The sequence below is a fragment of the Mirounga angustirostris genome, unplaced genomic scaffold, assembly GCF_029215605.1.
Source record: "Mirounga angustirostris isolate CCGP_5_RB_7025 unplaced genomic scaffold, mMirAng1.0.hap1 SCAF_14, whole genome shotgun sequence".
NCBI classification, from domain to species: Eukaryota; Metazoa; Chordata; class Mammalia; order Carnivora; family Phocidae; genus Mirounga; species Mirounga angustirostris.
In genome coordinates this window covers 24522501-24549335 of record NW_026991722.1, presented here as the reverse complement: position 1 = coordinate 24549335, position 26835 = coordinate 24522501, and the positions used below count along the sequence as shown (strand labels likewise).

The 26835-nt window shown below is 40.6% G+C and overlaps 1 protein-coding gene across 6 annotated transcripts in view; it reads right to left on the bottom strand.

Moving 5' to 3' along the window:
- The window catches only part of DYM (dymeclin), a 353838-nt gene extending 331140 nt beyond the window's left edge, over positions 1–22698 (bottom strand). For 3 of the 6 annotated variants that reach the window (XM_045886741.3, XM_054510302.2, XM_064577629.1), the window contains exon 1: positions 22392–22697. The gene's annotated coding sequence lies outside the window, so the exon portion shown is untranslated. Of the gene's footprint in view, positions 1–12645; positions 12675–22391 lie in introns of all 6 variants that reach the window. The other 3 variants (XM_045886744.3, XM_064577626.1, XM_064577625.1) reach the window with 2 other exon arrangements.
- Positions 22699–26835: the final 4137 nt, after the last annotated feature.

Below are 26835 nucleotides of genomic sequence, written 5' to 3'. Positions count from 1 at the left end.
CATTCCCTAAATAATATGTTGAAGGAAAGAGTAGGTGAATAAATGATTAGCATCTTCAATATTTGTTGTGGTTGGCCACTAAGGGGAAAACTAATAGTTTAGTTAAAATATGAATCACTATCTTCATCATCAAATCACACTTAACCTAGTTCCAGATCATGTTCTATCTCAATTAGTTCAAGAAAAATCTCTCACTGACAATAAAAAAATGGCGGTGAGATGAGTAATAAATTACACTATGTTAAAAATTACCATCGCAATGAAAGCAAACGATATCCAAAGGAAGCTCAGGTTGGATGAGAATTTATATTAGTAGTGACTTACTTTCTTAAGTCTGTCCCTCCTTAGTCCAGAGACATTGAAGCCAACATCAGAATTTGGAAGCACGCCTTCCACGTTCTCTTTGGAACTATGGGACTGGCTTAGGCTAAATTATCTAAAGACATGAGGCTCCCCCAATGCACATGGACAGCTGGTCTTCCGAATAGGAGGGTGAAATACTGATCTGGTTTCTTGTCACCTGCCCCGAACTCAAGACCACTACTACTTTCCTCTTCCCTACTCAGGGGACAGAGACCCAAAACCAGCTGGCTCTAACTAATCCTCCATATCAAGCCATAAGTCTTGATTTTGGTTTAATTTCTTAAATAAGGAATTAAGCCTAATTAGGAAATATTATAAAAATATTCTGCAATATATAAATGCCTTACTTCTTATAACTTATTTCAAAGCTATTTTATACATTTTAAGCCATTTAGAATTAAGTTTTTTAATATAATCTTATAATGGGGTACATTACACTAATGAAAGTGAATTAACAAGAGCTACAATTACCAACATGGACATATCTCAAAAATATATATTAAAAAAAGTGCTACAGAATAATAGACATGGTATGATTTCATTTATATGATTTTTACAACATGCAAACAATATTATGGATATATTCATAACTACTGTAAGTATGAAAACATACACAGGAAAAATACACAGCAAATTCAGAAGAATGCTTTTACATAGTGTTATCAGGAAAGGATCAGAGGAGCTTTAGCAGTATCAATAAATACTTTCTCAAACAGGAAAGGGGAAAGGAATAGAAGGAAGGGATGAAGCACATGTGGAAAATATACAGATTTGCTGAAAACTGACAGTATGGGGACACCTGGCTGGCTCAGTCGGAAGAGCATGTGATTCTTGATCTCAGGGTTGTGAGTTTGAGCCCTATGTTGGGTACAGAGATTACTTAAAAAAAAAAAAAAAAAAGTAATAAAAATTTTTTAAAAATGAAATGAAAATGGACAGTATATACATGGGTTTTGGCCTATTACCCCTCTATTCCTGTCATTCATATATATATATATATATACACACACACACATATATATACACATATATATTCATATATATATAAATTTTTTTATTTATTATTTTTTTTAAAGAATAGTTTCTCAACCTCTCAGCAACAATACTGGAAGCTAGATAACAGGGAAGCAATGCCTTTAAAATACTAATAAAAAATAATTTTAACTAGATTTCTATAGCTAGCCAAGCTACCAGTTAAGTACAAAGGTACAATAAAGGCAATATTTTAGACTTGCCACAGCTAAAAAAAAAAACCTCCCATGGACCCATTCTCTGGAAGCTACTGGAAGATGTATCCCTTCAAGGTGAAGGAATAAAACAAGAAAAATGATGATAAGGAAGTCAAGAAGCAAAGGATGCAACACAAGACAGGGTAGACACATGCTCTAGATTGGGACAGGAGTCTAGACGGCCCCATGACCTCCACGGGAAGCAAACCGGAGAGCAACAGGTCACCTGATGTGTCTGACCTTATTCTGTGGAGGGTTACAATATCGTAAGAGAATCTGGCAGGAATGAATGATAGCTACACAGAAAATAAACGATTTTTTGGTAACTATGTACTTTGGGAAAAAAAATCGTTCAAGAAAGGTCATGTATTCATAGTATATGACTCAACTCAACAGTTATCAATATTTATGTAATCATCATAATAGAAACAGTAAATAAAGATTTAACCAAAAATTGTGAGGTAACTATATTGGGAAGATGCTAAAAAAAAAAGTGGGAGTAGATTTAAGTGTGAAATCCTCATCTTCCGTAATAGGCAGGAAGTCAACAGAAATAGCTAAAAATTACTATATCAGCAAATAACAGTAAAAGCATATCAGTTATGAATAAGGAGGCAAATAATGAGAAACAACAGCTAAGAGATCTGAGTGTGGCCTATTCTGGGGAAAAGGATTCTGGAGTGGGGAGGGTGGTCATGCAGTCTTTTCATTTTATGTCCATCACATTTTCTAATTTTTTAACTATATCTATATATTACTTTGATTTTAAAAATTAAATATTTTTAAGCTCCTTCACCTACTCAAATTTAAATGTTTAACATATATGGAAAACACAAAGTTATCATCATAACTAAATTCACAGTGACAAAAATGGAAATTATTCTTTACAGAGGCAAATAACTAGCAAACTTTAAAAAATCTATTTATCTGATATAGTGCAATGTTAGTATTAGAGTTATCTCCCAAAATCAAAACTTCAAATTTCCACCATTTATGTGTTTACCGATAAGCAACAGTCATAGCTTGGCCAGAAAAGAGGAATTAAATTAAAACCCACTGTAGTGATAAACAGAGATCAATAAAACAAAACAGAAAATCCAGAAACAGACCCACTAGAGTACAACCAGCTGATTTTTGTCAACAATGCAAAAGCAATTCAATGGAGGAAGGACAGTTCTTTCAACAAATGGTGCTGGAACAACTGGACATCCATAAGCCAAAAAAACAAAACAAAAACCTGTATCTTAAAAGTTAACTCAAAATAACCATAGATCTAAGTGTAAAACATAGAACTCTAAAACCCTTTTTAGAAGACAACATAGGAGGGTGCCTGGGTGGCTCGGTCGTTAAGCGGCTGCCCTCGGCTCAGGTCATGATCCCAGGGTCCTGGGATCGAGCCCTGCATCGGGCTCCCTGCTCAGCGGGAAGCCTGCTTCTCCCTCTCCCACTCCCCCTGCTTGTGTTCCTGCTCTCGCTGTCTGTTTCTGTCAAATAAATAAATAAAATCTTAAAAAAAAAAAAAAAAAATAGAAGACAACATAGGAGAAAATCTTTGTGACTGGGGTTAGGAGGTACTTAGGCATTACACAAGAGCACAGATCATAAAAAAGTTGATAAGTTAAGCTTTATAAAAATTGAAAACGTTTGGTCGGTGAAAGAGCCTGTTAAGAGGATGAAAAGAAAAGCCACAGGCTTAGAGAAAATATTTGTAAGTCACATACCCAACAAAGGACTTGTATCCAGAACATATAAGGAACTCTCTAAAGTCAACAATAAGAAAACAATCCAATTAGAAAATATACAAAAGATTTTAACACATCACCAAAGAAGACATGGAAATGACAAACACATGTAAAGATATTCCATCATTATTAGCCATTCAGGGAACCACAAATTAAGACCATGATGAAGTACTGCTACACATCTACTGGAATGGCTAAAATTAAAAAAAAATGACAGTACCAAATGCTGCCAAGGATGTACTGAAAGTAGCTCATATATTGCTAGTGGGAATGGAAAATGAAACAGGCCCCTCTGGAAAATGGTTCAACAGTTTCTTATAAAATTAAACAAAGGGGTGCCTGGGTGGCTCAGTTGGTTGTCTGCTTTCAGCTCAGGTCATGATCCTGGAGTCCTGGGATCCAGCCCCACGTAGGGCTCCCTGCAGAGGGAGCTTCTCCCTCTCCTCCCCGCTTGTGCTCTCTCTCTCTCTCACTATCTCTCTCTCTAATAAATAAAATCTTTTTTAAAATTAAAAAAAAATTAAACATACACATACTATTCAACCCAGCAACTGTATTCCTGGACTATGATCCCAGAGAAATGAAAACTTAGGTTGACACAAAAACCTATATTCAAATATTCTTTCAATACATGAATGAACAAACAAACAGAGGTACATCCATACAATGGAATAAAAGAAGGAACTATTTGATACACCCAATAACTTGAATAGATCTCGAGGGCACTGTGAGTGAGAAAAGCCCATCCCAAAAGGTCATATCCTCAAAATAACAGCAACCCTGTGTTTGATTATTATAGTTTATATATAAGTGAATGAACAATAGGGATGAGGAAAGGGACAGGAGGGAGGAATCAGGAATATGTACTTTGTAATTATGAGGTACTTCTACTACCTGTGAAGTGGTAGAGTGCTATTTGAAAGTGGACTTGGGTTAGTTGTAAATGTATACTGCAAACACAAGGGCAACCTCTCAAAAGTTTTAAAAAGTATAAGTGACATGCTAAGAAAGGAGAGAAAATGGATTTATTTAAGTGCTCCATTAGAACCACAAAAGGCAGAAGGAGAAGACAAAAACAGGAACAAAAATAAGGGCAATGAATAGAAAACAGTAACAAATATTGGTAGACACGAATCCAACTTTATCATGTATCATTTGAACATCCATGGTCTAAATACACCAATTAAAAGAGACTGTCAAAGTGGATCAAAAAACAAGACCCAACTATATGCTGTCTACAAGAAACCCACTTTAAATATAAAAGACGCATACAGATTAAAAGAGATGGAGAGAGATACACCATCTAACACTCCTCAAAAGAAAGCAGGAGAAGCTTTATTAATATTAGACACAGCCGCCTGCAGAGCAAGGAAACTTAGCAGGGATAAAAAATGGCATTCCACACTGATAAAGGAGTCAACTGTCTCAAGAAGACGTTATCCTTAATGTGCGCCGCCTAACATAACAGCGTCAAAATGTGGGAGGCAGACACTAATGAACTGCCAGAAGGGCGAGATGAATGCACTATACTATAGGAGAAGACCTGAACACTCCTCTCTCAGAAATGGTCAGTAAGGACCTAGCTGATCTCAACACCATTATCAATCAAAACTGGATCTGACATCCATGGACTATTCTGTCCAACAACACAGGAAGACACAGCTCACGTTGAGTATTTCCCCAAACAGGCCACATTCTGGGCCATAAAACACATCCTAACTTAAATTTAAAAGAAGAGAAATCTTATAAAACGCTTTGAGTGCTCCAAACCAATAAGCTAGAGAATAAAGAAACAATTTAGATGATTGCATGAGGAAATATTCTGACGAACGCAGAATACAGGACATTGTAAAGAACCACCTGGGTTCACCAAGAAGTCAATACCACAGTAACTAGAAGTGTGTGCATGGGGTAGGGAGCTTTTCTAAACTGAAGGAGACTAAAGAGATATTGTAACAACCAAATGTATATGTGACTCTTCAGTGAACTCCGGTTTGGAAGAGGGAAAAAAAATTATAAAAGACAATCTTGAGGGGAACCTGGGTGGCTCAGTCGGTTAAGTGTGTCTGCCTTCAGCTCGGGTATGATCCAGAGGTCCTGGGATCGAGCCCCACATTGGGCTCCCTGCTCAGTGGGAGCCTGCTTCTCCCTCTGCCTGCCACTCCCCCTGCTTGTGTGCTCGCTCTCTCTCAAATAAAAAATTTTTTTTAATTTAAAAAAAAAAAAAAGACAATCTTGCGACCAAACTTGATACAGATTGAATAGAAAATATTAAATGGACATAAGTGAGATAATGATAGCGTAACTGAGTAGGAAAATGACCTAATTCTTGGGAGACGTGTGCTTAAATATTTAGGGGTAAAGCGTCATCATATCTGCAACTTCCTTTCAAATGGTTCAGAACAAAATAGAGACAAAGCAAACGTGGCAACTATTAACAATTGCTAATAGTTTATGAATGGAGGGATTAGGTGTTTATTACACTGTTCAACTTTTCTGTATGTTTGAAACTTATTAAAAATGAGTTTTGGTAGGGGTGCCTGAGTGGCTCAGTGGGTGAAGTGTCTGCGTTCAGCTCAGGTCATGATCTCAGGGCCCTGGGATAGAGTCCCACATCAGGCTCCCTGCTCAGCAGGGAGTCTGTTTCTCCCTCTCCTGCTGCTCCCCCACTTGTGCGTGCTCTCTCTCTCAAATAAATAAAATCTTTTTAAAAAAAATGAGTTTTGGCAAACAAAAAGGCTACACACTATGACTCCATTTATGTAACACTCAAGATGACAAAACTCACGGTGAAGCACAGATCGGTGGCTGCCAGGCAGGGCACGGAGGGCTGGGGGGAAAAGGTGATCATAAAAGGGCAGCCTGAAGAAGTTCATTTGTGGGAATGGAAAAATTTGGTGTCCTGACTGTGGTGGTGATGGTGGTGGTTGCATTAATCTGTACACATGATGAAATTTCACAGAGCTATACACACACAAGGGTAAAAGAACACATGTAAAAACTGGAAAAATCCAAGTACAGTCGGCAGTCTGTTATGTTCCTGATGTAGATAATGTCCAATCCTTATATTAACACTGGGAGAAGACAGGTGAAAGGTACATGGGATTTCTCTGTATTATTTCTGCAACTTATCTGTCTATAATCACTGCAAAGTGAAAAGTTTTAAAAATCAGCTTAAAAAAGTCCAACCCCAAAGTCTGATCTATATGTGCAAGAAAGGTGCCAACAAGTCATACTAACAGGTACTTTCTCTCACTACCAATAAGTTTATTTTTACATATTAAGTTACTTCACCACCTATAATATCACATGATGAGATAGTAGGATCTCACATTTAGTTTACTTAGTGTCTTGGAACGCTCTTTCACTTAGACTACTTTCCCCAAATAAGTTCGTTCAAGTCTTATTCAAAACCAAATTTTTTTCAATAAAAGCAAGAGAAATCATGTGTTTGGGTCTTCTAGGGATTCCCCATTAACTTTAGAACTCTGGGGAATACACAGATTTTTGTCCTCAGCCACCTACGCAAAGGCACAGCTATTCCCTTTTGCTCAAAACTTTCCAATTCTTTTGTCTAATAATCCCTGACACTCCTGACAATGCGTCAGTGAAATCTTTTTTACAAAAACAACAAAAAAGACCTCCACAATTTGTTTATAGTCTTCTATTTATCTTGGAACTCTTGCTAATTACCAATTAGCTTGCAGGCCTAACAGTAGTTTACTAGATAAACACCCAAATGTGTCACAGGATCAAAATGGGGTAGTTGAGAAAATATTGGTTTATTGGCACGTACAACTTCTGAGTTCCTCTGGCTCTGCTGTGGGCTCCATTTCCCTTCTCTAGGCTTCATTACAATTAAAAGGATAAAAATGACACCAGATAAAAAGAAAATAAGAATCAGAACAATTTGTGTTCTCAATTCAATAGGCCAGTATTTTACTTTACTTGTGGTACCTTAAAAGCAATCAATTAAAAACAATTTACTTTGTGAGTTTAATTAGGTATATGAATGCTGAATTTTCAAAAGAACAAAATTCCACCCCACCTGTCCTAGATAAGTAAGGCAACAATGAGAAACATTATTATCATGGTCTACCAATGAAAATTTAAGTCAGACTTTATTTTTTATTTGTACTTTATTTTTAAATAAGTAATGCACATGGTGCAAACTACAAAGAGTTCACAGGGTATGTAGTAAAAAGTTTCCCATCTCATCTATTAACCAACCTAGTTTCTCAACTTAGAAAAAAAATATTACCAGTTTCTTGGGTATCATTCCAGATATTCTGTGTATATACAAACACATATTTTCCCCCGTATACATAGACCACAACACACTGTTCATGCCTCTTTGCTTTTTCTAGTTACTAAATATTAGAAATCACTACATAACTGTATATAAAGCACTCATTTTTACGACTGTGTAACATTCCAGTTTTTAATTTAATAAATCCTATACTGATGTGCACTTAAGTAGTTTATGGTCTTTTGCAATTATAAATCATTCTCCAATAGGTATCTGGCATGTGAGCTATTTCACACGTGTATGACACTACAGGTAGGATAAATCCAGAGAAAGAGAATTGTTGGTCAAAGATTATATGCATTTCCCATTTTGGTAGATACCGCTGAACAGTAGCAGAATATGCCACCTCAAAATATGCCACTTTGGCATTTTGGTGATTTTGAGCTATAGGCATTTGAAAAACACCAAATGCAGGGTGAGGCTTTCCCTGAACTCCCTTTAAGTGCCTAAAGACAGCTCCTCCAAAAGGAACTTCATTATCATAAATCCCCTCCCTGGGAGTTTCACCAACCAGGTGACTCATCACAGGAAGAAAGACTAGAAGTGGACACCACACCCAGACACACAAACTATTGCACTTCCCATCTGTTCTTCTAAGGGTTCATTCCTCTTCCCTAAAAACCATTTACTCACCCGTAAGAGGTCTACATCTCCCTTCCCCTATCCCCATTAGGATGGTATTTAAGTCTGAATCCTATGCCTGGGTATCTCCTATGTGTAGATGAGGTACACGTTAATAAACGTTTGTTTTCTCCTCTTAATCTGTCTTCTATTACAAGGGTCTCAGCTAAGAACTCAGAAAGGTGGAGGGGGATTATTTTTCCTCCCCTACACCACCTAGCTGCCCTCTTTAAAGGCTGCCAGCCCACACTCCACTCCTGTTTCTTCACACCACAGCCACCACCCTTTAATCAAACTTTCTGGTCCCTGCCAACTGATGGGACAAAATACTTTTTCAGCACAGTTTTAGTTTGCATTTCTTTCACCATGAAAGAGGTCATTACCTGTTCTTATCCTTTGCCTATTTTCTATTAATTTATAGGAAATAAATTTGATTTTCAAAGCTGCTAGGATAGACCACAAAGTTGTAAAATAAGTTCAATCCAGGACCACTATGAAACCCTTCTAAAATAACAATATGAATAAAGCCTATAAGCTTATCAGGAAAGACCGAACAGAATATTTACAAGCAAAACCAAGAAAGCCAACTGAGCACAAGGTGCAACGCCTCCCCTACTGCTTTTCCTCACCAAACCCTAGAAATAATGCAAAAAAATTTTGTTTAATTGTCAGTAATTCCACAACCATGCTCAGAAATTCACAGGAGACCAGAAGCTGTGACGAACCCCCATAAACTGGAAAACAGCTGGAGACGGACTGAGAAGGCAAACAACATTCCAAGGCAGGCACAAGAGCCATCAATCAAGGGCAGCAAGAGTATAAAGAGCAGGGGCGCCTGGGTGGCTCAGTTGGTTAAGCGACTGCCTTCGGCTCAGGTCACAATCCTGGAGTCCCGGGATCGAGTCCCGCATCGGGCTCCCTGCTCAGTGGGGAGTCTGCCTCTCCCTCTGACCCTCCTCCCTCTCATGCTCTCTGTCTTTCATTCTCTCGCTCTCAAATAAATAAATAAAATCTTTAAAAAAAAAAAAAGAGTATAAAGAGCAACTCCAGTCCACAAGCAGAAGGCCAGAAAAAAAGCCAGAGCCCAGGGGCAAGTGACAGGTGTGAGTAGGACACCCTGCCCCATCACTCTTGCCCGAGCCCTCACTCCCCTAGGGAGCAACAATAAGGCACTATCTACTGAGAACAGTAAAGGCAGTGCCTAAGGCAGCTGGAATGCCCAGGAAGGAAAAGTTCAGCCAAGCAAGACAAATAAGCCACTGAGGCACTGTTGTCAGAAAAGTTCTACCGGCTCCCTACCCTCAGAGAAAGTAAAGTAGAAAACTGAGGCCCAATGGCATCTTCTCTGCAATGATTTATGCCAAGGATTCCAAACACAAACATAGATACAAACACACACACACTAGCGCGCGCACACTAGCGCACGCACACACTCCACCTGAACACAATTTATTTGGAACTCCCAAGACCCTTAGCAATGAAACCCAGAATAAAATGGAACTTGAAAAACCCAGCATCCAATCACCTCACCTCCTAACAGCCCTGTTGCTTTGCCCTCTGGCTGGGCATCAGACTTCCTCGGCTTTCAGCTCTTCTTTCTCTCAATATGTAACCGAGCCTGTCTCCTGGTTTCACTAGTGGCTTCCATGATAGGACTTTCAACTCTCTCCTAGTCATAACCTTCCACCAGAGTGCCAGTTCTGTCTATATCCCTAAAATACTTAAGACTGTTTTTAACTCAAGGAAAATATATAAATATATAATTATATATAAAATCAGTAATTTTGTGGATAAACATTGCTCCTTACATAAGTCTAGACTAGAAATGGGAAGTGTACCATCGCTGATGCTTTCAGTAATAAACCTTTCAAAGGACCTATCTTTAATGCAGTGTAGTCAAGAACTTGACCTTGACACATAAAAAAACTGATACCATCCTCCTTCCCAAAACCACTTTCCCCTCTCAACTTCCCACTATCCCCCTAAAGCTCCCACTACGTAAGAACTACCTTGAAACTTTCTGTAGTATATATGTCCTGCCTCCTGAGGTGGATTACTCCTGTGAGACATATATCAGGCTTTATTAATGTTCCTTCCCCCTCCCTAATTAACTTCCAGCACACTGCTAAAAAAACAAAAAAACAAAAACAAAAAGCAACTTGTTGAAACAGCCAAGGTCCCACAGCTAATAAATACACGAAAACATCTTCAGTATAAATTAGGAATAAAATATGTTAATTAAAACAGTAAGGTATCATTTTTACCCATCATATTAGCAAAGGTTAAAAGGAAAGAACTGTGATAGCATGAGGGCAATAAGGAAACAGGCACCCCATGAGTGTGTAGATATTTGACAGTATCTATCAAAATTTTAATTGTGTATACTCTGTGCCAGGATTTCATTTTTAGAAATTTATCTCATAGGTAAACTCATACCAGTTGACAAGTTCTATGCATACAGATGTTAATCATCTCATTGTTTGGAACAGCAAAGACATAAAATAATCCAGATGACAGTCATGACTACAGTATGGGATGAGCACAGAAAGGACTACTGCATAGCCATGGAAAAGAATGAGGCAGACCTTAGGTGTTGGTGTGTAAGGAAAAGATATCCAAGTAAAAACAAATAAGAAAGAGCTCATACAGTAAGACCCCACTCGTTTAAATAAACATGTTCATTCCTACATGCGCCCAAGCCATTTCTTAAAGGGGACATAAACAATGGTCCAAGACTGATCACCTCTGAAGAATGGGACTAGAAATCTGGAGGGAAGGGACTTTTCACTTTAAGTCCTTTTGTACTGCCTGATTTTTTTTTAAACTATAAACACATTATAATTTAAAGTAAAAAAAGCTAAATAAATGCATTGTTCTCTGGACCTGCTTTCCTTCAAGAAGGACCTGAACATGCTTCTAGCTGGTGCTTTCACCCCTATGTGAGACCTATCCCAGGACTAACACTTCATCTTGACTTCTCAGTCAAAAGCCAAGCATAAATGTTTACTAACTAGACATTTTAATCTGATGTCTTGCTGTTATCATAAATTCAAAAATAGAATTTAACATTTGCCCCCCAAAGGAGCAACCCTTCAGAAGTCGCAATTTCTATCAATGTTATCAGCACTCTTAACTCAAGTGATCTCACGTAAGCTAACACTTGTTCCTCAGACACTGTCTGTCACGCATTTGCTATAAATGCTGGGTGTTATGATGGGTACTGAAAATGCAAAAATGAATAAAACCAGGTCCCTGCCATTAATGAACTCAGAGCCAAACAGGCCAAAAAATGATTATAACGTGGGGTATTACCACAGAGTTCTCCATACATGAGAAGCTCTGGAAAGACACAGGCGCATCTGAGGCAGAGGAAACAGCCCCCGCAATGGTGCTCCTTCTTAGCCAATTTACTTCTCTGTTCTATATGCCAGGAACTAGTCTAAGTTCTCTACAACTGTCCATTTATTTAGTCCTCGTTAACAACTCTTAGAGGTGAACACAATTTTCTCATTTTAGAGATAAGGAAACTAAGGCACAGGTGGGTTAAATAATTTGCCCAACGTCCCAGAGATAACAAGTGACAAAGCCAGGATCTGTACCCAGGCAATCTAATTCCCTAATGTGCCCATGTAGCTAATTGACCCATTCCAGTCCAGTCCCTGGTCTTTCCCTTTACTAAGGAGACTCTCCAGTGACATTAAGTCCTGTGGGAGGATGAAAAGTACAGCAATACAGTCAATAACATTTTAAGAACTTTGCATGGCGACAGATGATGACTACACTTAGCACAGTGAGCATTTCATAACGTATATAACCATCAAATTACTATGCTGTACACCTGAAACTCACATATTGTATGTTAACTATACTTCAATAAAAAATGAAAATGAAAAAAAGTCCTGTGGGTTCTTCGACAGCATCCACAATATCATCTTTCAAATCCACCTCTTCCTTTATATTCCCGCGGCCACCATGCGAGGCCAGGCTCCTGTAATCCCGTATGACCTAGTGCAACAGTATCCGGATTTCTTTGCCTCCCACCTCTTCGCCTGGATTCACTCTGCACACTCCACTACTGCATTAATCCTTAAAAGGAACTTCTGTCCAATGCTGCAATTAAGATCAAAGGTTCTAGTGTGAGACAGACCCTAATAAGTCTGTGTAGAGTGAGGATGAATCTCTGTTTCATGACCTAAAAACACCACTGTATAATAGGAAATACAGTACTTAAAACTCGTAAGATTTTCTGAGGATGAAGCAGGATGAGGCAGCATGCAAAGCACTCAGGAAGGGACCCGGCAGAGTATGCTAGCCAAATAAAAGGTCAAATATAATAGATCTTTAATGTCAGTAAAATTACCACTTCCATCACTTCACTCACCAGCTCAAAAACATTCAATGATTCATCACCTGAAAAACAGAGTACAATATTGACATTTAAGACATTCCAGTCTGAAAGCTCACTTTCCAACTTTATTTCCAACTATGTTCCAAACCAGTGGTTCCCAAACTTAAACATATATAAAAACACCTGAGGAGTACGTGGTTAAAAATGCAAATGCCTGGGGCACCTGGGTGGCTCAGTCAATTGAGCCTCTGACTCTTGATTTCAGCTCAGGGCATGATCTCAGGGTCATGGGATCAAGCCCAGTGCCAGGCTCTGCGCTCAGCAGGGAGTCGGCTTGAGATTCTCTCTCTCCCTCTCCCTCTGCCCCTCCCCACCCCGAGCTCTCATACTCTTGCATGTGTGCTCTCTCTCAAATAAATAAATCTTTAAAAAAAAAAAAAAAAAAGACAAATGCCTGGGCCCCAAAGATTCAGAATGTTGGGTTAGGGCCCAGGCATCTGCATTTTCTAAAAAACATTCATACTGATTTGGATACAAGTAGTCTGTAACCTCAGTTTGCAAGTAAGTGTCATAACAAAGTAGAGGCAAGCAGTCTTCTCAACATCTAGCATGCTCATCCACACCTCTGTTCTGCCATTTGTGTCTGCCTCCCACTACCACATCTGATCCACAGCCCCTTCGACCCTATTCACTAAGCACAGAAGGAGCTCTCTCTTTCCTCTGTAATCCTAAAGCATTCTATCTTCACCACTCATTTGGACTTCAGCGAGCCTTCCAGTAATACCTGGTTTGTTGTCTGACTCTCATACTGCTATTTAACTTTTCATGTCAATTATTTCCCCAAGTCAATTTTACCGTCATGAACAAAAGCAATACTCTGAATAGGAATTGGTATGCTCAATATTTTATATTTATGAAATATTTGATATATACATAAAATTAAATCTCCTCTTTTATGTGTACTGACTTGCTATCTCCTGATTCAATGTGCCTTAAATGGAAAGTAAACATCAGTGGATCTGAAAAATACATAACCAATTCTGTCCTAACACCCTCAAAATATGCAAATGACACACTAGTGTACTTTGTCCCAACTTAGGCTGAGAATCCATTAATCATAACCTATATTCCACAATCGCCTGCTTCCTGAGAAAGGAAAAAAAATACGCATGCCCCTCATTTGTACTCGAGACTTTAAGGCGAAACCTCACAGTTGAAACAGGAGACTAGGGAAATAGTGGGCAATGGTCACTGGCCAAAGGACATGTTAAACACACAGGTGCCATCAGTCCACCAAGTAATAGAACATTCTCTAAAAGGTTACTATGTTCCAAGTGCTATATTGAGTACCCTGAGGTATTCCACTTCAGCGAAATGGAAGTAATGAGAATAAAAAGATTAGGCTCTTAAAGATCAGAAGAGGTATGGAAGATGGAAAGGTGACAGAGGGTAGGAACTGAACCAGCAGACCTGAGGGAGCCCCAATGTAAGTGCCTGCTAAAGGGGACCTGAAAAAGAAGCAAGCCAATCCACCCCATGGAACCCCAGGAAGGCCAGAGAGCTGGGGAAAAGCACCATGAAGACAGGAGCAAGGTGTGGGGCTAAATAAAGTGGGCCCCCGTCAACCCCGCACCCCATAGGAGACCGTGTGTGTGCTCTCTGGAGAAATATGACTGCAGACACTGGACTCCAAAGCCCAGGTTGGAAGGGTAATGAGAAGAAGGATGAAAACAGGAGAATGAATGCTGCAGGCACACGGTGGGCTTCCCCTCCTCCAAGGCAGGGGACTGGATGAGTCTTCTCAAGAGAAGCTGAAGGGGCACCCAGGGAAAAGTTAACAGACATTTGGGATCCCCCTCATTTCAAAAGCTGACCTGCCACCCCCAGCAATGCCCACCACTCAACAAAATCCACTCACACAAACCACTTCCAATCTTAAGTACAAGTGAACAAGTGAACAACCAAAAATCTAATTAGACTTGTGAGGAAAGCCTCCAACACAAAATATAGAAACCAAAATAAACCAAAGAAAGGAATTCTCAGGAATTCTCAGACATTCCAAAGAGGATTCTCAGAAAAAAATTTAAAAATAAGACAGCCCAGAGAAGTAAACCAGTAACATTAATAAATGCAAACATTTATTTAGCACGTACTATTCCCCAGGCACCATACAGGAAGACATTACCAACTGAGCACTCATCACAGCAGACTGACGGGCCCTACCAAAGAGCACTCCCAGTTCATGAGAGCAATGAACAGGAGGGCTAGCAAATCTAAAACACGACATTTCATCACAGCAGAGTGTCTTCCCAGCAACAAAAAATAAAAATGACGCTGCAACCAAAGTAAGGTTCCAAATGGCTCATGTGTTAACCAAACAAGAAAAGTCATGGACCAATCATGAGTTAAACTGAATGGTGTTTGATTACAGCAGCCAAAGAAATGCATCCAGAAAAAAGAAACATCTTTCAGACCTGTCTTTCAATGAAAATACAGAGAACAGTCTGTATGGAACAATTACAGCTATGAATATTTTCCCAAAAAAGTGGAGAAAAATACTAATTCAGTACAGCCTGAAGTGGAATCTGCTAAGATGCATAATAACTGAAGGTGATGTGAAGCAGAAGAAACTTAGATGGACAAATTCACAAACCTTGTGAAAATGCAAGGTGTTTAAAACCTACTCGTTATTCATTGCATGATCAATGAGCAGGAAGGCGGCAGAAAATATCAGAATCTATCACATGTTATTGAACCAGTTACAAGAGTTAACTTCATTACTTTCATGAACTTAACCCATCATCAGTTCCATGAAAATTCTGTCAGAAACAGAAGCTGCATATCCTGATCTGTCCTACCACACAATACCATGGCTTAGCCAGGGTATAGTTTCACGGAAATTTTTCGAGCTCAGAGAACAAAATTTTTCTGAAGAACCTCCCTCAGCCACTATTATTGAACACTGAATGGCTTGAAAATTTGTTTTTGCTGCAGATTTGCTAATATTTCGCAATGAGTTCAATCTAAAATTAAAAGGCCAAAAGCGCTTCCATGCAAAACCTACACTGAGCTAGTCATTTCGAGGACAATGGACACCGAATCACAAGTGATGTCAACCTGCTTTACACACTTTGCATGCTGTAAAAAATTAAAATGAGATGCAAGATCTCCAATGCCACACAAATGCGCAATAGATATTTTCCAAAATAAAACTACAGTTCCAGCATTTTTCAGACCTCAATACAAGTTCCACATTTCAAAAACCATTTAACTGTGCAACAAGAAGCTTCCACCTAACCCTCAGTTGGAAGTGATTGGTGGGCAATGCGATGATTTGCTAAAAGGTAATTATCAAGAAAAGAATCTAGCAGAATTCTATAGATACCATCTCCAAGCAATAAATATGCTCCACTAAAACCGTATGTTCATGGATTGGCATCAGTATTTGGAGGTACCATGTAAAAAGATACTGTCAAAGATGAAAGAGAAAAAAATCTCATTACAAACCAACGTTAAATATGAACACTTGTGATCAATTTTGACTGAGGTTTAAAGATACCCTGTTAGATAAAATGTTATCCCCTCTCCTCCAAAAAGAGATTTCAGGGGGTATAGCTCAGTGGTAGAGCATTTGACTGCAAAAAGAGATTTCATTCTTCTCATTAGCAAACCTTATTATAAAAAACCTATTCTCAACCATTATCCTATTGTATTTTGAATTTCATCAGTAAAAAACTTGTTGAAATTTTTTCTCTCCCGTTACATAAGTACCTGTATAATATTCTTTGTTTTACCTCTTGGCCCACAAAGCCTAAAATATTTACAATCTGGCCCTTTACACAAATATATGCCAACTTTTGGCCTAGATAAATAAACTGAGGCAAAGAAAGATTAAGTGACTTGCTCCAGACTATAGAGTTAGAAAGTGGCGTACCAGGTTTCAGACCTAGGCAGGCTGGGTACAGAAATCACTATACCACATTGCTTCCATGAACCAAGAACAAGATGTCGCAAAAAAGGAAACAGTCAAAGGACAAGAAAAGATACTTGAAAAGTTGTTTTAAAAACTGGACAGAAAAGGGATGCATGGGTGGCTCAGTTGGTTAAGCGACTGCCTTCGGCTCAGGTCATGATCCTGGAGTCCCGGGATCGAGTCCCGCATCGGGCTCCCTGCTCAGCAGGGGGTCTGCTTCTCCCTCTGACCCTCCTCCCTCTCATGCTCTCTCTCTATCATTCTCTCTCTCTCAAATAAATAAATAAAATCTTTAAAAAAAAAAAAAAAACTGGACAGAAAGAAGATAAAGTCAAAGAAACTCCCATAATAAAGAACAAGAGACAAAGAGATGGAAAACAGGAAATGTAAGCTTAGAAGACCCACTTAGATAGAAGGTCTTAATATATTAGTAACAGGAGCTCCAAAAAGCAAGCACGAACAAAACAGAGGGGTGTTAAGTCAAGACACTGTCGAGTTGGGTGTGAAGCGCCTGAGATTTTATCTCACAGGCACACTAACAAAGCCGTGAAGCCTCTGGAATGGGGACCAAACAATTCTGTGCTCACAGGAACAGCAGTGGCCACAGCAACATCTTGCATCAGTTTCCTGGGCCCTAATCCCCACAGGCCTTTCAAAGTATTTCGTAAAAATTAGTAATATGTTCATGAAAACATAAGCAAATGGGGATGGGGAGCAGGGAAACCAGGTAAATTACTCAGCTCAGCAGTGAGCACTACTTACATACTCCTAGCAATGTAAACACTGAGCACTAAATTAGCCAAGAATTCTCACGTATCTCTACTGGAAGGGCTGGAAGAGAGGGGAGGAAGAGGAAGAGCACCTCATCTACCATAACAAGGAGTCATGAGATCGAGCCCCTGAGTTGGGCTTCACACTCAGCAGGGAGTCTGCTTAAGATTCTCTCTCCCCCTCGGGTTCCCTGCTCTGCAGGGAGTCTGCCTCTCTCTCTGACCCTCCCCCCTCTCATGCTCTCTATCTCATTCTCTCTCTCAAATAAATAAATAAATAAATAAATAAATAAATAAATAAATAAAAAAGATTCTCTCTCCCCCTCTGCCCCTCCCTCTGCTCCGGCGCATGCACGCTCTCTCTAAAATAAATGAATAAATCTTTAAAAAAAAAAAAAAGGTATTCTAAGGTGAAGGGTTGCAAGAGATATTCTGAAGGAATTGTTAAGATTCAGTGACTGAATCAATCTAAAAAAGAAATTATGAGTCATATGACACACAAAATGTGTCTTGTTTAATTCTTCCAGTGTCCTTATTGGAGAATTAACAGCCACTTTTAGTGTCTGCATTTTTTTTATTTATTTATCTTAGAGAGAGTGCGGTGTGTGCCAGCTGGGGGAGGGGCAGAGGGAGAGGAAGAGGGAAAGAAACCCAAGCAGACTCCACACTGAGCCTGGAGCCCAGCATGGGGCTTGATCTCACGACCCTGAGATCATGACCTGAGCCGAAACCAAGAGCCAGACGCTTAACCAACCAAGCCACACAGGCACCCCTGCTTTGTTTGTAAGTTGAGATATAACTGACATGTAGCATTATGTTAGTTTCTGGTGTACAACATAATGTTCCATATGCATATATTGCAAAATGATCACAATTAAGTCTAGTTAACATCCATCACCATAATCACAATTTTTTCTTACGATGAAAACTTAAAAGTTCTACTGTTAGCAAATTTCAAATATACAATAATTATTAACTATAGTGGCCATGTTGCACACTACACCTCCACGACTTATAATTAGAAGTTTATACCTTTTGACCAACTTTACCCATTTCGTCCACACACCCGGCCCCACCCCAAGCCCGCAACCCCGGCGTGGTATCTGCATATTTAAAGAATATGATAAAAATTAGAGAAGATCAAAAAGTACCAACCAAACTTCCTTAAAGAAATGAAAAAAAGAACAAAATATGTTAGTAAATAAGACCTTTTTGTAAAGTTATTCTCAACCCTACTAGCTTAGGTTATTTTGACTAGAAATAAGTAATTGGTAGATAACTTACACACGGTTTACATGCAGTTTTTAAGTAGAAGTTCAGGGCATTAACTCCACGAAGAACCTGCCAAAGCGAAACAAGCTGAAAGGCGGGAGCCGATAGTGAACAATTCCCCTTACACTTAACTGAGAAGTGGTACGCTGAACCACACCATCATCAGGGCCAGGACCTTCACACCCAGCCACAGTCCAGGCCTTGAGAGCTAAGGTGGAATGTGGAACCCCCTCAGGAAGCAGGATACCAGACTAGAGGACTTCCTAAGTCCTGTCTACCTCCAAGACTCCGTCTTCTCTCCGTCCTGGGAAAGGATGAGCAGCAAAAGACATCTGGCCCCTCACCTATTCAGGCTCACAGCCCTTTTCAACCAACCAGGTCACAGAAAAAAAAGTTGAGAAGGGGCCTCAAGCCCAAGTTTGTCAGGAGCTCATTCTTCCCGCACATTTTCTCACTTTAAGAGTCTTTCTGGGGGCGCCTGGGTGGCTCGGTCAGTTAAGCAACCGACTCTTGATTTCAGCTCAGGTCGTGATCTCAGGGTCGTGAGATCGAGCCCTGTGTCCGGCTCCACACTGCGCATGGAGTCTGCTTGAGGTTCTCTCTCCCTCCCTGTCCCACTGCCCCTCCCCGCAACTCCCTCTCTCCAAAATAAAAGAAAAAAAAAAAGAGTCTTCCTGTTGAATTGGGGGTGCCTCAATCACCCACTGGGACAGAGGGATCTCTCAACGGGAACGCAGGAACCATCACTGCCCCAGTAGACGCTGAGCATTACAGACACTCTGATTACAAGTATACAATACTTAAAAAACATAAATACAAGGAGACCAAAATGAAATAAAGACTTTACATGTTGTCACATTGCTTTTCTGCTTCATCACTTTTAAAGGTCTCATTTTATCAAAACTTACACTGAAAGCACACAGGTATTTCCCGTATGTTTGTCATAGTCACTAAAAAGGAAAATGGGAGTGGTCCTCTCCATCGTTAACCATACCCATTACCTAAAGTGAAAGATGACACATTGAATTTGTAGCAGCAAAGGAAGTCACTTCACCTAGGAAGTCTCAGCAAAATGTTCCAAAACATGGTAGGCAGAATAATAGCCCCCGAAGATGTCTATATCCTCATCTATGGAACCTGTGATTGTTATCTTAGCCGGCAGAGGGGACTTTGCAGCTATAATTAAGTTAAGGACCTTGAGATGGGGGAAATTCTCCTGACTTACCCAGGTGGGCCTGATCTTACCACACAGGTCCTTAACCTTTCCCAGCCATGATCAGAGACCTACTACAGAATGGACGAAGAGATGCTGGCTTTGAAGATGGAGCACGAGGGCTGCAAACCAAGGAATAGGGGTGGCCTCTAGAAGCTGGAAGAGACAAGGAAACAGATTCTCCCCTAGAAACCTCCAGAAAAGAACAAAGCCTTGCTGACACACTGATTTTAGCCCAGTAAGGCCCATTTTGGACTTCAAAATACAGGACTTTAAAATAATTTGTATTGTTTTAAGATACTAAATTTGTGGTAACTTGTTACAGTAGGCATAGAAAACTAACACACACAGGGTGCCTGGGTGGCAGCTCAGATCATGATTTCAAGGTCCTGATATCGAGCCCCGCTTGGGGCTCTGCGCTCAGTGCCAAGTCTGCTTGTCCCTCTTCCTCCCCCTTGTCCCTCCTTCCCCCACCTTGTACTCTCTCTCTACAACAAATCTTAAAAAAAAAAAAAAAGAAAACTAATACATAGTAAACAACTTCTAACAACATGTGAAAGTATCTACAAAAGTATAATCAAATTGCCCAAATATTTAGAGCAAGGAGACATAAGTTATTTGTGCATGTATATTTCACTTTTTTAAAATTTGCACATGTATCTCACTTCTATTTTTCTCCTCTCATGAAAACTCCATCAATTAAAATGCCAGCCAAAGTGACAATAAGTGACAATTCTTTGAACTTTTTGTAGAAGGATGAACCATATCAACCAAGAAAATGAAACAGGGTTAGAGGAGCAACTGGAAAAAAAAACAGGAAACAATTATACCATGTTTTTTAGAGAGTCAAACATCAAAGTGTTTGCACTGTGTAATTCCCTTGTATCAAATGGATGCTACGTTTTTAAAAATAAGTCCTTCTAAATACTGATATTAAGAGCTTACTATTAATTTTTTTAGATGTGATAATAGTAATGTGGGCATATTAAAAAGAGTGACTCAACCTTCTACAGATATACACTCAAATATTTACAGATGAAATGGTATGCCTATGATCTGCTTTAAAATAGTTGGGAGCGGGGATAGGAATGGATAAGGGAGTAGTTGAAAGTAAATTAGCCTGAGTTACTAATTGTTGAAGCTGGGGAATGGGTACATGGGGGGATATTAAAATTATTTCAATATTTAAACTGTTCTGTATTTAAAAGTTACAAAAACAAAGTCCTTGGATTCTACCATAATAATACAGACTCGATATATTTAACAGTTGAATCTCCTTCCTGTGACATTGCGCCTCTCGTCTCTGCCACTCAAGCCACCTGCAACTTATAGTTTAATCAATTATTCTTTAATCCCCAACTCATTTTACCCTATTAACCTTAAAAGTTTCAGCAAGTCACTTAACCTCTAAGAGCCTGGTTCTTCATCTGCAGAATGGGAATATTTATACTTGGCCACTCTGAGTTGCCAAGAGAATTATCTAAGATAAAAATTACAAAGCAAGAATAATCATTCTAGAAATCTATATATTCACAAATTTCATGCTCGGCAGCAACCATTCCCCTATTCCTATAGATCTCTTCCCTTCCACCTCCAGTTCCTTTCTTGTGCCCTCCACCCTTCAGACCAAAGGCCTGGGTTCCTCTGTAAGATCACATTCCCCTCCACGGCCTCCAACACCCCTGTCTACACAGACGCTTCTCTCTACATACCTCTCCCTCCAACCTCCCCTCTCCCCTTTCAGGGGTCCCACTCCATCTAAACCCCTATTCCGTCCATTCTGTGTACCCCATTGCCGGCCCCATCACAATCACCCCATCACTCCTCTACCCCAGTTCAGTACTTTCTTCTATCAGCTTTATCACCCACTACTGCCACCAGCTCTCAAACACCTGGGCTGACTTCCCACCCTTTCGGTTAAAACACAATTACTAGTTGCCAGGAAGTGGGAAAGGGGAAATAAAGAGTGACTGTTAATGGGTACGAGTTTCTTTTTTGGGGAACAAACATGCTCTGGAATTAGATAGTTGCACAACCCTGTGAATATGCTAAAAACCACTGAGCTATACTTTGTGATTTTAAAGGATGAATTTTATGGTATGTGAACTACTTCTCCGTAACAACGTGTACGTAAAAAAAAAAAGAAAATCAACACAATTGCTCACCCTGCCCATTACACGCCCATTTGTCAGACCAACATCGCCCCATCTCCCGATGCCTCTATCTACCTGCTCTTTGGTACCCCCCCAACTCTTAACACTAGACTCGGAGAGAGGTCCCTCTCACTCTTGACTAACACACTCCCCCACCCTCTCAGTGCCACTGTGCCCTGGAAGGGGGCGGGGGAAGATGCGGGCGGCTCTCGCGGCCCAGGCACTGCCCCTCCAGGGTGGCCCAGTCCCCCACGGGCAGGAAAGGACCCTCTCTCCCGCCCCGGCGGAGCTGTCCCGCCGACGGGAGGTGAGGGTGTCCGCAAACCTGCTCGGCCAAGGGGCTGGGGGCCCCGCCGGGCTTCCAGGGCCGTTCCGCTGGGGGCGGCGCCACAGCCCACCTGTCTCAGCCGGAGGGCAGATCCGCTTCCAGCTCCACCGACACAGGAGCGGGTGGCAGAGAGGGATCGGAAGAAGCCGCCGTCGCCGCCGCAGCCAGGGTGGCGCACGCCGGCTCAGGCCTCCATGTTTCCACGTCTCTGCGGCTGCGGCTCCGGCTCCAGCTCCGGCTCGACTCCGGCTCGACTCCGGCTCGGCTCCCTTCCCGGCCGCGTCGGTGCGGAGGCAGGGAGGCGGGGAGAAAAGAGGGAAGCGGCCGAGAACGTGGCTGGGGCCCGAACGGCCGGGCGCGCTTCGGCCGGCGGTCACGTGGCGCGCGGCGCGCAGACTTCTGGGAAATGTAGTCCTTCAGACGTTAGGCGTTTCTCCCCCCCTGTTAGCGCGTCCAGGGCAACGGCAAAGCCACGTGGCAAATTCGAGAAGCGGCTAATCCCTTTTACTCATCGCGGGGCGCCTGGGTGGCTCAGCTGGTTAAGCTCACCCCACACCAGTAGTTCTGGCGGCTTAGCTTTGTTAAGGCCCCTGTTTATTCCAACCTGGATAACCATTCCAAAGCCAAGCCGTTCCTTGTAGGGCTCAGAAATTGGAAATAGGAAAATAATGTGTCTTTGGGTGTGTTATTCTTTATTTTTATCTTCATTCTTTTGAAACCCTTTTGTCGAGAGCTGACTTTCAGAAAGTAATTTTTAATGGAGGCAGGTAGTAGGTCTGTAACTAACTGCACTATTTAAAGAAAGGGCAGCTCCCATAGGAAAGAGTTTCGATTCAGTGCAAAGCCCAGAGAATGGAATTTGAAGTCAAATGAGCTGAAGTTACCAGACTGACATACGTCTTTGAGTTTTTCTCATCAGTTTCCTCGTCTTAAATACATACAAGATGATGGTGATAATTCTTCTCATACAGGACTATTGCCGAATCAGTAACAATAATTAACAAGTCACATTATGGGTTGTTTTCTTTTTTTTTTTTTAAGATTTTATTTATTTATTTGACAGAGAGATAGAAGAGCACAAGTAGAAGGAGTGGCAGAGGGAGAGGGAGAAGCAGGCTCTGCACTGAGCAGGGAACCCGATGCGGGACTCGATCCCAGGACCCCGAGATCATGACCTGAGCCGAAGGCAGACGCTTAACCATCTGAGCCACCCAGGCACCCTATGGGTTGTTTTTTATGTGCTCTGCATTATTGTTTCTCCAATAACACTGGGATAGATATCACTATTACTTCTGTTTTACAATCAGTGTGTCAAATGTACTCTGAGAAGTACCATACAGATCTTCCATATACTTTTCTAGCATCTGTTGCCAATAAATTCCCCGAGCTTGCAGGATTATTTCAGGAAAACATACTAAAACACAAGGTACCTGGGAGTCTCGCTGAAAAGAGGTGGGCACTACTGTGTAGCCATTCTAAAGAATACTAGGGATACACACTCATGATACATCCAGCGGAAACAGTATGTATAATACCCAATTTTCATAAATGAATTATGTTTATGTTTACTATATATGTGTACACACACACGAAGGGGGAAAAAGGCTATCAGAATATTAATTACAAACTTAGGGGAATGAGATCCTATGTGATTAAATTCCATTTTTCCCTGTTTCCTATTTTTCCTGCAATGAATATGAGTTACGTGTACAGTTTAATAATTTTTGTTTTTAAAATTTAGCGAAAAGAGAGGCCCCCAAACCAAACTCAAAGTGCTTTTGCCGGAACCAAAAATTATACCCTCTCCCTACCCCAAAATGATCTAGAAATAAATGTGAGCCTCTCTTCAGAACTAGCTTTATAGACCAAGAAACTATTCATTCTAGCTGAGGCAAACCTGTTATTAAAGTTTAATGCTCCCCCCCCCGTTTTTTAATATTTTTTGGATAGCTTGAAATAAAAAGGGTCTTACCAGTGTTCCTCAGTAAATGTCATAATGCTGCTAGGCAATCATCATAAATCAGAGTGTTAGATTAGGAACGGTTTTCCCAATATATGAAGCATGAGTTGGAGGAGCAATCCTTCACAAACTTTTTGTTGTACATGTAAGGTGCTAAGTATTATCTTGGTCACCATCTCTCAACACTGCCACAACCACTATCATGATAACTTTGACTTGATTACATCAGTGTCTAGTGGGTGCAGAAACACTAGCAGGAAAGTCATGAAAACCCACTAAATGCGACTGGGTGTCCTGGTTGGATCCTAGAACCAAAAAAAAGGCAATAGTGGGAAAACTTATGAAATCCAAATGAAGTCTGGAGTTTAGTTAAGGGTATTGTACCAATGTTAATTTCCTAGTTTTGCCAAATGTGTTACAGTTATAGAAGATACTAATATTAAAAGAAACTGGGTGAAGGATATACAGGAACTCTCTGTACTTTGCAACTCTTCTGTAAATCTAAAATTATTCCATGTGGTAGGCAGAATAATGGTCCCCCTGAAGACATCCACATCCTAGTCCCCTAAACCTATGACTATGTTAGGTTACATAGCAAAGGGTTGCAGATAGCATCAGGTTGCTAATCAGATGGCTTTCAAATAGAGAGGTTACCCAGGATTATCAGGGTGGGCCTAATGTAGAGTCATAAATATGGCTCTGCAACTGGATCAGCCTCTGCCCTCAACAGGGAGTCTGCTTGAGATTCTCTCTCTTCCTCTCCCTCTGTCCCTCCCCCGCTCCTGCTCATGCACTCTCTCTCACTCTCTCTGAAATAAATAAATACACCTTAAAAATAAATAAATATGGCTCTGAGAGAAGATCACGTGATGCGATGTGAGGACCAGACATTTGAAGATGGCAAGAGACCGGGAATGTATGCAGTGGCCTCTAGAAGCTGAAAAAGACAAGGAAACAGATTATCCCCTAGAGCCTCCAGAAGGGAACCCAATCCTGCCACTTACCTTGATTTTAGCTCAGTGAGAATCATGTCAGACTTCTGACCTACAGAACTATGAGATAATAAATGTGTGTTGTTTTAAGCCACTAAATCTGTGGTAACTTATAGCAGCAATACAAAATGAATACATTCAAAATATAAAGTTTAATTAAGAAAGAAAACTTCCAAATGGCTGCCTGTCTTCCCAACACATTTTCAATCTGAGACTGTACCAATATTCATCCTACTTAGAAAGTAACTGTAAGGGGCGCCTGGGTGGCTCAGTCGGTTAAGCGACTGCCTTCGGCTCAGGTCATGATCCTGGAGTCCCAGGATAGAGTCCCGCATCGGGCTCCCTGCTCGGCAGGGAGTCTGCTTCTCCCTCTGACCCTCCCCCCTCTCATGCTCTGTCTCATTCTCGCTCTCAAATAAATAAATAAAATTTAAAAAAAAAAAAAAAGAAAGTAACTAAAACAGAAAACATACAAAGAAAATACTTCGCTTTGGAAGGCATACAATTTTTATATTTTGCAGCAGCAGACTTATACCTTCCCAGCACATTTTGGTTAGACTATTATGAAAATCAACTGTATCCAGAAATACGTTGAGTTACCCAGGAAAGCTAGTCAGGCAGTGAAATATCAAGGGAGGCATTGGAAAGATTATGGTGTCTTAAATTGCAGTCCTGCATAACGTCTTCATGCCCCTCATTACTCAGAGACTTTTCAGAGAGACACTTGAAACGAAGACTGGTGTTCCTGATTGAGGACATCCATTTGGCTCAATCATCCAACACATATTTACTTAGCAATGCTGTGTGCACTGTGCTTCAGACCCGAGCCTGACCTCAAGAAGTTTAAGGTCCAGTAGAGGAGACAAGCATTATACAATTAAAAATTGAGTTAAATTGCCATGAAGTCCAAGATTAGCCAGCACAACCTGGTATCCAGCCCCAAAGGAACAGCTCTTCGAGAAATAAATGTGAAAATTAATCACCTGGGACTACCAGGACCAGAATTTTCATCATCATCTTAATAACAAGATTTACATCTGCAAAACTGAAATTTCCTTTGGTAATAAGACAAACAAAAACCAAACACAGAACGGATCTAAATCAACAAGAAGATTGGGTGGCTCAGTCGGTTGGACGTCTGCCTTCAGCTCGGGTTGTGATCTCAGGGTCCTGGGATCGAGCCCCATATTGCGTTGGGTTCCCTGCTCAGCAGGGAGTCTGCTTCTCCCTTTCCCTCTGCCTTTCCTCCTGCTGGTACTCTCTCTCTCTCTCTCTTGAGCTAACTCTCCCTCTCTCTCAAAAAAAAATACATTTTAAAAAAATACAAATAAATCAACAAGATGTTATTCCAGAGGTGCTAAATGCCACCACAGCCTTTTAGGAATATAATGGCTCTCCAAACCATCAAATGGTCTTGGTTATGGACACTGAGTAAACCTTTTACTAGGGGCTGACTCTCTTTTTAGAACCTAAAGGACCAAAAAGGACCAATGCCTAACAGAAGGCCACTCCACAAGCAGGATCAAGACTACCTGGAGATTATATTTTCAAACCTGTTCCAA